Genomic DNA, 10,004 nt, shown 5'->3' on the forward strand with positions numbered 1-10,004 from the left:
AATATCTTTCCACAGCATATTAAAAGACTGAGTTTCATCTTTTATTTATTCAATCTACCTTTATTTATTCAATCACATGAACCTGGATATTTGTTTCTATTTTTTTTCATATTATAAATAGGACTGCAAAGACTCTCCTTGAACTTACATTTTTGTGATATTCATAATGATTTTTTTTTTTTTTTTTTTTTTTTTTTTTTTGCGGTACGCGGGCCTCTCACTGTTGTGGCCTCTCCCGTTGCGGAGCACAGGCTCCGGACGCGCAGGCTCAGCGGCCATGGCTCACGGGCCCAGCCGCTCCGCGGCACGTGGGATCCTCCCGGACCGGGGCGCGAACCCGGTTCCCCTGCATCGGCAGGCGGACTCGCAACCACTGCGCCACCAGGGAAGCCCTCATGATGATTTCTTTAGAGATTATTCCTAGAAGTAGAATTGTGTAAAAGATTAAGCATTTTTTTATAAGTTTTGGTACCTGTATTAGTTTGCTCAGGCTACCATAACAAAATACCACAGACTGGGTGGCTTAAGCAACAGAACATTCTGGAGGTCAGAGGTCCATCACCAAGGTGCCAGCTAATGTGGTTTCTGATGAGAGCTCTTCCTGGCTTTTAGGTAGCTGCCTTCTCCCTGTGTCTTCACATGGCCTTTCCAGTTCTGTTGTCTCTTCCTCTTCTTACAAAGACACCAGCTTTATTGGATTGGACCCCACCCTTATGACCTCATTTAACCTTAATTACCTCCTTATAGGCCCGTCTCCAAATACAGTCACACTGCGGGTTAGGGTTTCAACATATTAATTTGGGTGTGTGTGTGTGAGACACAATTTAGTCCATAGCTCATCTCTTCCATGGGTTTGTGATCAGTTCTTGAAGTCAGGGACAGTATCTTCTTCATCTCTGTTACCTCCTTATAGGCCCGTCTCCAAATACAGACACACTTGGGGGGCGGGGGGAAGGTGAGGGCTTCAACAGGAGACACAATTTACTCCATAGCAATGTTTTTGTCTTTCAGAAAGATTGTGCAAATTTATCCTCCCACTTGCAGTGCTTGAGAGTACCTACCCGGCACTCCCACCAGGAGTTTAACGTTTACAAATCTATATTATAGTTTGAAAATGGACTTTGCAAACCTCCAGAGTTGGATAAATGTTCATAACTGTACAAAGAGGAGGCTCAACTAAGGCACTTAGGTCAGGACACACATTTTGATATTAAATGATTTTTAGACTCTCAGATGCATTTCCTGTAACACCTACAAACCTTGGTGCATCTTTGGGCCAAGAGGCACCCAGATCTCATAACTCAACAAATCTCACACGTGCATCTGCATACTTTGCTAAATCCTTGATGGAAGCAGTGCCTTAGTGCCAGGTTTAGAAAAGACGGGAATGAATTGCTGAGAAGGAGCTGGAAGGTTTTCTGGTAGATGAATTGGTGCAATATTGAAAGAATGTGAAGGGAGGGGTCATCTTGAGTCATGGGATTGAGAAGAATTCTTTGATATTGAGTTCCATAGCCTTAGGGTACTTATTTGATCACAGCTGCTTTTCCAGTCTAGTGGCAGTGAGCCTTAAGGAGCCCTTTTTTCACTGGACCAGGGAAATGATGACCCCTTTCTCTGTGTGTATCTCCTAGCCAGACAGGAATATATATATTCCCATATATTCCCAACTTTCAGATAAGAAGGATACATTACACATTTTTGTGTATGTTGAAGTCCTGTTATAGACTGCAGACTCAACTGCTTACACGAGAGGAGAAAGTGCAGCTGTGCTCTAGTCTCTGCTTCCTCTTCATTTCTAGGTACAGTGATTTCAGACGTCTTTGCCAACACAGCCCAGGTAGAAATGGCAGAGCAAAAAGTACTTGGAATTTATTGGATCATTTACATTTAAGAAAAGCTTTACTGTTTTTATTTTTTATACCCATTTTAACAAATTCAAATGCAGAAAAGTGTAAAGCACAAAGTGAAATCATCTAGTCACTTATTACTGAGACAGCCATTGTCATAATCATAGATGTATAAAAATGATTTTATGTAAACGAGCTTCTACATGTATTCTGTGACCTATTTTGCTCGGCCGTAAGCCTGAAATCTTTTCAAGTTAGTAAACATGAGGGATCACCATCATTATTAATGATTGCACAGTATTACCCTGAATATATATATATATATCATAATTCACGTACCAGTTTCCAATTTGTGAAGCTACTATAAGCAGTGCTGAGATAAACGTCCTTGTGCATATCTTTCACATAATTCATGTACCAGTTTCCAATTTGTGAAGCTACTATAAGCAGTGCTGAGATAAACGTCCTTGTGCATATCTTTCACTTTTAGAATATTTAAATGAGCCTAATGTCTTTGGGATTAACAACACATTAAAAATTGTGAAATCATACTTATCAGAAATTGAAAAGATGTACAGCTTCTTTATTCTCTATTTTCATCTATAGAAAGTAGTGGTCTCTTTTTAAGTCTTTTGTCATTTACAGACACTTCTGGGTGTACTCTGATGCTTTTGCAAAAATGTTCCTATAAAAGGGTTTCATCTTCAAGGAATTCATGGAAAAGACTGACAAGTACAGGTTTCTGGTAACTGACTATACTGCTGAACTGAATGAATAAGCATTTTCAGAACTCTAATGGAAAACTGATGAATTCATAAAAGTGGAACTCTAATGGAAAACTGATGAATTCATACAAGTGCTAACAAAAGATCAAGATGAAAAAAATTAATTACATGGGACTGAGTGAGCTGATGAGGATGATTATAATTTTTGTGACTTTCTGTTTGAATAAAAAAATATATATATACCCTCAGACACACTATTGTTAATGTATTAAAAAGTCAAAGGCAAAGAGAAAATCTTGAAAGCAGCAAAAGAAAAACAAGCCATTATGTATAAGGGGGTCCCAGTAAGAAATGATCTGACTTATTATCAGAAACAAGAGATTCCAGGAAGTAGTGGGACAAAATATTCGAAGTGATGAAAGTAAAAAATAAAACAAGGGCTTCCCTGGTGGCGCAGCGGTTGCGCGTCCGCCTGCCAATGCAGGGGAACCGGGTTCGTGCCCCGGTCCGGGAGGATCCCACGTGCCGCGGAGCGGCTGGGCCCGTGAGCCACGGCCGCTGGGCCTGCGCGTCCGGAGCCTGTGCTCCGCAACGGGAGAGGCCGCGACAGAGGGAGGCCCGCATACCACACACAAAAAAATAATAAAATAAAAATAAAACAAAAAACTGTCAAAAGAATTAAAATAAAATAAATGTTAAAAAAAGAAAGTAGTTGTCTCTACCCTTCTGTAGAACACAATGATCTTGAAATGCCGTAATTTTGATCACCCACCCCCATCCTGTCCCCTTTATCACCTGATATTGTGTTCAGAATTTGGGGCCTATCTTGTTATTTTTGTTATTGTTTTACTTTAATTATTTTAATTGAAAAATTTCAAGCACACAGAAAAGTAAAAAAATAATTCAAAGAACACCCGTATACATCTCACCTAATTTGATCAATTTTTAATATATTCTCTCTCTACTTTCTGTCTCTCCCTGTCTCTTTCCCTTAGAGATATTTCTCAGCTACGCATTTAAAGGAATATTTATTCTATTTTATTCAAAATTTCTAGATATTATACGGCAAGAAGTTTTTCCAGTTATCTGGTTGTCTGAACTGCCAGAAATGGAAGTCCTGTATTGATCAGTTTGTATTTTGCTTTTTTCACAGAACACTACATAATAGTGTAGTGGTTCCACAGAAATAATTGGCTGCAAATTTATTCTTTATAGTGATCTGAAAAATAATTGAAAATTATTCTTTTAAATCATTGTATTCAAATTTTTCTACATGTGACTTGTGTGGTAACACTGGCCTTCAATATTTTACATGTCTATTTATGCTCTCCCTCTATATTTAATTTATTTTTATAAAAAATGCTGCCCTCTGACCTACATTTTGCTTAATTTTTAAAAGAAATCTAGGGCTTCCCTGGTGGCGAAGTGGTTGCGCGTCCGCCTGCCGATGCAGGGGACACGGGTTCGCGCCCCGGTCCGGGAGGATCCCGCATGCCGCGGAGCGGCTGGGCCCGTGAGCCATGGCCGCTGGGCCTGCGCGTCCGGAGCCTGTGCTCGGCAGCGGGAGAGGCCGCAACAGAGGGAGGCCCGCATACCACAAAAATAAATAAATAAATAAATAAAAAATAAAAAGAAATCTAGAGTATGTTGAACAGGGAGAAAATAAACAAACGCCAGCTGCACCATGCTGTATTTCTCTGACGTGGAAAGAATGCAAGAAGCATCCCGGACAGAGGAACTTGCATATGCAAAAGCCCTGTGAAAGAAAGAAGGCACGTTTCCTAGGAATAGAAAGATGGCTACTGTATTAGAGTATAACGAATGAAGAGTATGAGATTAGGCTGAAGAGGTAGTTGGGAGTGACCCTCAGGACCTTGAAAATGATGCTAACAATTAACTGTGTCTTTTAAGAGAAACGCTAAGCTACTAGGGGTTTTAATTACACTTGTATTTGAAAAGATGTCTCTGAATGTAGTGGGAAGAACAGTCTGGAAGGCACAAGAGTAGGTACGGGAAGACCAGTAGAGATTACTGCAATAGTCCTAGCAAGAAGTAATGGCGTGGATTGGAGTGCTGGCAGTAGTGATGGAAAGAAGTAAAAGAGAAAGAGAATAGTTAGGAAATGGATCTTGCTAAAGTGATGAGCAAAACATTTTTGAGGGTTCACTTGGTCTTCTAACTGATGGAAAGTCAGCTGACAGATAGAAATTTCCCTGCTGTGGAAGCCAAGGAGATTCCATGCTTAGATCTCTTTTCAGGGAAGAACATCCTGTTCAGCTGCAAGGAATTATCCACCTCAGCTTTCTGGCTTATGCCACGGTCCTCCCGGACAGCCCCATCCAATGACTGCACAGCAGGGCAACTAAGTCTGATCATTTCTGCCCAAAGCTGAGCTCCTCTAACAGGCAATCTGCTCTGGATGGTTGGCTGACACTTTATCAGATCTGTGTTGGCCTGAGGCTCTCTCTGCCCCATCCTGCTTCCTCCTCCGTTTCCTTTTACAAGTGTCAGATCTGCATCATGGTCTGAAGGCTCTCTCTGCCCAATCCTGTATCCTTTCCCTTTATCTTTCATGGGTTTTATTCACCAATAAATCTCCTAACTCTGTCTCATTATCTGCTTTCCTTAGGACCTGACAAATAATGAGGTTAGGGATATCTGATGAAGGATATCTGATCAACTATGACATTATCTCCACAAAGGCCATAACTGCTAGGCCTAAGTGTCTGCTAAAGTTTCTTAGAGTGTTAAGCAACCAGACTCGCCCATGCTTCCAAGGAGTCCTGCATTATTTTGGAGTAGCTGTTTGGAGATGCAGAATTCAGAGAAGAGTGCAGAAGAAATGTACAAGCCTAATCTTCTCTCAGACAGAAGGAAAGACTCTAAAAAGAACTAACTTAGGGTCTTCCCTGGTGGCACAGTGCTTAAGAATCCGCCTGCCAATGCAGGGGACATGGGCTCCAGCCCAGGTCGGGGAACATCCCACGTGCCGCGGAGCAGCTAAGCCCGTGCATCACAGCTACTGAGCCTGCGCTCTAGAGCCTGCGAGCCACAACTACTGAGAATGCATGCCACAACTACTGAGCCCACGCGCCACAACTACTGAAGCCCATGCGCCTAGAGCCCGTGCTCTGCAACAAGAGAAGCCACCGCAATGAGAAGCCCGCGCACCGCAACCAAGAGTAGCCCCCGCTCGCTGCAACTAGAGAAAGCCCACGCATAGCAACAAAGACCCAACACGGCCAAAAATAAATAAATAAATAAAATAAGTTTAAAAAATAAATTAAAAGAGAACTAGGCTAGGCTTGATATAGTTGACTGTGTAATCAATTTGTTTACCACCCATGATATTGTTTAACACTGCGTACATAACCCAAACTTTGGAAAATGTACTTTTGAACTGCACTGTAAGAACCATAGGGCCAGAATTCACGCCTATACCGGAGGGTGAATTTTTCTGTGACAAACTGTGTTCCCACCTATTGCTCAACTTGGGGAAAAGTTGGTTCAGGTGCAGAGGAAGCTGAGGACTTATGAGAAGTGGGCTGCGACGCAGAGGAGAGAAGCTCTTCCTCTTCTCTCGGAGACGCAGCAGGGGCTGGCGGACTGTTGTGTCTGGATTTCTGAGGCAGAGGGGCGAGATTGGAGTGATGAAGCAAGTCTTGGGGTGACAGAGCGAGCTGTCTGAGATCAAGTACAGTAGCCAGGCAGGGAGCTAACCTGGCCAGAGACCCCAGGGCAGATCTGGCATTGAGCTGTAGTAGTGAGGTATTTTCTGTGTTGCACTCCTTCCTTGAGCCTCCGGTAAAACCATGACTTAAATTGTGTTATGGAGAATTAGTTAAAAGTTGGGCCCGCACTGGGGAGCCTGGTGGCCTAGTGGTTAGGATTCTAGGCTTTCACTGCCATGGCTCAGGTTCAATCCCTCTTCAGGGAACTGAGATCCCGTAAGCTGCCTGGCAAAAAAAAAAAAATTGGGGCAAGTCTATGAAAGAAACGCAATGCCCAGGCTGTGTGCCCCCGTGAACTTCATCCACCACGCGTGTCAGAATTGATGGGACCCAATGAATGATAGCCCTGTTTCCTGCCCAAATGTGGAACCGAGAGAGAAAGAGAGCAAGAGAGCAAAAATATCACCTCTGTTGCCATTATATATAGATTAGGTGTGTTGGCCAAGTGGCTTACCTAATAGTTCACCCTTAAATTGAACTTACCTACCTCCTCATAGATAGTGCTGGACAACCACCTGGAAAGGCAGAGCAGACTGTGTGCACCTCGTGAGCCGGCAAAACTCAAAGAAAAGAAGGAGGAAGAACTTGACCATGTTCAGCTTCTTCTCCCAAACTCTCCATTCAAATACCTCACTCCTCCCCTAGGGACCAGGCAGTGACGGGGCTGAGAAAGTCCAGGAGTGTAAGCCATGAAGTCAGAGCAAAGGAGGGTTCCCATTCCCCAAAAGAGTACGAAACAGTGAATGTCAGGGCTAATCATTATAAAAATCTTGATGATAACATCATAATTGATGATTTGCTAAAATGAAGGCCAGAGAAATAAGTACATAAAAATTTATGAGTTATGATTGCCTTTATTTCGTACTCGATAGAACACCCAGACGCACAGTGATAATTAAAATCATCTATCTTTACTATTTTGCCAATTTTTAGACATAGTAAAAGACATAGCTTTAAATAGATTTACACATATTTCCATTTTATTACTCTGAAGGTGTATTTCTCAAGGTTAGAGGATAGAATAGATTTTATTACACAGTCTGTCCACTTGATTGACAATCTATATTTCTGTGGACACGTGGTATGTGGGCCTCCATTTGAATTCTCGTACTACTTTCCTGACTTAGCCTCAGTAACTTGCAGCCCGGTTGCAGCAAGAAATGGAGGGAGGGAGCCTATCCTGGTGAGTTTACCACGTGGGAGTGCTTTGGGACTGACAGGGCTGTTAGAGGAGCAGACCTATTCCCAGCTTTTGTGGCAAAACAAACAACACGTGCGACATGGAACTTGGCCAGTCGCATGTGTCAGAACTGAGGGAGTACAAGCATCCCCACACCCTACGATATCCAAGGAGTTCTCATCTAGCAGGCAGGACATGTCAACAGGCGTCTCCTAGTGAGGGATGTTATTCCGAGTGAGGTGGATGGCAGTGTTGGGTGATTCTCCTAGCCTCCAGCAGGACCTCAGATAAGCTATGGGGGATGGAGGCCCAGTCTAATCGCTTGGAAAGAAAAATGGCAAAGCCTAAGCATCTTACAAGTATCCAAATCCAATGTTAGTAGTCAGGAAATATTCTACTTCCGGCAGAGGGTCCCGGTGTCTAAAGCAGACACTGCAGGAAAAGTTTCGACACACACACCCTAGGCAAACATAGCAGGTGATCAGGAGGGGTGCAGCTTAGAGGGTAGTACTAGGGTCCCAGAGCTCACCCAGGAAGTGCAGAAGTGACAGAAATGTAGGGCTGATAACAGTAGAATTCATCTCAGACATGATCTGTGCGTGAAAATGGGCTCTAGATATATTGCCTGCCTTGGTCAGGACTGTCTCCAAAACTGAGAAGTCCATGGTTTTCTGGGTGCTGGACCCGGAAAAGCAAGGGCTGTCAAGCATCAGCAGTTGGCTATAGGGGAGCCATTTTTGACTACAAAGTCTTTGAGCATCCATCGCATACAACATGCCAATAACTCATTCCCTCAAAACATTAGTTCTGAGCAGAAACAAATAAATTCTGGTTAATATTTTTAATTTTTAAAAAATATATTTATTTGGCTGCATCAGGTCTTACCTGCGGCATGCGGGATTTTTCGTTGCGGTTCTCGGGCTTCTCTCTGGTTGTGGCACACGGGCTCCAGAGCACGCGGGCTCAGTAGTTGCAGCGTGCAGCCTTTCTAGTTGTGGCACACGGGCTCTAGGGGGCGTGGGCTTAGCTGTCCCACGGCATGTGGGATCTTAGTTCTCCGACCAGGGATCAAACCCTCATCCCACTCATTGGAAGGCTGATTCTTAACCACTGGACCACCAGGGAAGTCCCCCGGTTAATATTTTTTAAATACTCTCGTTGGAGGGCTAGAAGTAGGGGACTGATCCGAAGACTTCAGCGATAGTCTTTGTCATGAACTGGAAAGGCAATACTGGAGAAGGAAGGAAGTGGGAAAACTTCCTTCCTTACGAGAAGGAAAAGATGAGGAGAGGAGAAAGATGAGAAAATCACCAAGGCAAAATCATTGGGAAGAAGGGTGGGATAACAGCAGAGCACGGGGAAGGGCTGGCTTGGGCATTTATTGTGGTAGGAATGAAGGCAGAAAACATGGAACGGAGGATGCATAAGATGTATTCAACTCCTACTGTGTGCCAGGACGTTCTAAGGAGTTCCACGCATCTTAATTCATTCGGTCCTCACAACAAGCCCATGAGGCAGGTACGATGATCATCCTTATCTTACAGAAGAAAAAGAAACTCAGCCACTGAGCGGGTAACTTGCCCCCAGGTCCCATAACTAGGAAGCGGCAGACCTGAGATTTGAACTTGGGCCATTGGGTACCACAGTTTGAACTCTTAATACCATACTAAACCCTCCACATGGGGAGGCTGGTAGATTTGATGGCGGGAAGAACTGCGGGAAATGATAAATTATGCCTCCCAGGAAATTTGCTTTATAAAAGGCCCCGAATAAACAAAAAGGAAATATCTCTCACATGAACTCCCCAAAGGTAATGCCTCTCGTTTAGGAGGATTTGAAGAATCTGAGATGTGTTCTGACTAGCAGCAAACACAATATCCTTTTTTCATCCTGGCCACTAGAGGGAAGAGTGGAATGTCAAAAAATTTAGATATCTTGCAGGGGTTCTCAATGGCTGATAAATGCTTAGTTCTTTTCCCTAACATTGGTAGCACATAAAGCTTCTTTGTATTTTTTACTTGAGAGAGATCACTTTCAAATAAAACTCATTAAGTATTCATAAACATTTTTCTTCACTTTCTGAAAATAAATGTATTATGCTAAGTGAAAGAAAGTAGACATAAGAGACCACATATTGTATGGTTCCATTCATATAAAATGTCCAGAAAAGGCAAAGCTCTAAACAGAGAGTAGATTAGTATATATTTCCCTGGGCTGGGGCTCAGAGGAACAGGGGTTGACAGTAAATGTGTGTGAACCATCTTACTGAGCGATGGAAACGTTTTAAAATGCATGTATTGAGACTTCCCTGGTGGTCCAGTGGTTGGGAATCCGCCTGCCAATGCAGGGGACACGGGTTTGAGACCTGGTCCGGGAAGATCCCACATGCCACGGAGCAACTAAGCCCGTGCGCCACAACTACTGAGCCCACGCGCCACAACTACTGAAGCCCGCACGCCTAGAGCCCGTGCTCTGCAACAAGAGAAGCCACCGCAATGAGAAGCCCGCGCACCGCAAT

The sequence above is a fragment of the Physeter macrocephalus genome, chromosome 7, assembly GCF_002837175.3.
Source record: "Physeter macrocephalus isolate SW-GA chromosome 7, ASM283717v5, whole genome shotgun sequence".
Classification (NCBI taxonomy): Eukaryota; Metazoa; Chordata; class Mammalia; order Artiodactyla; family Physeteridae; genus Physeter; species Physeter macrocephalus.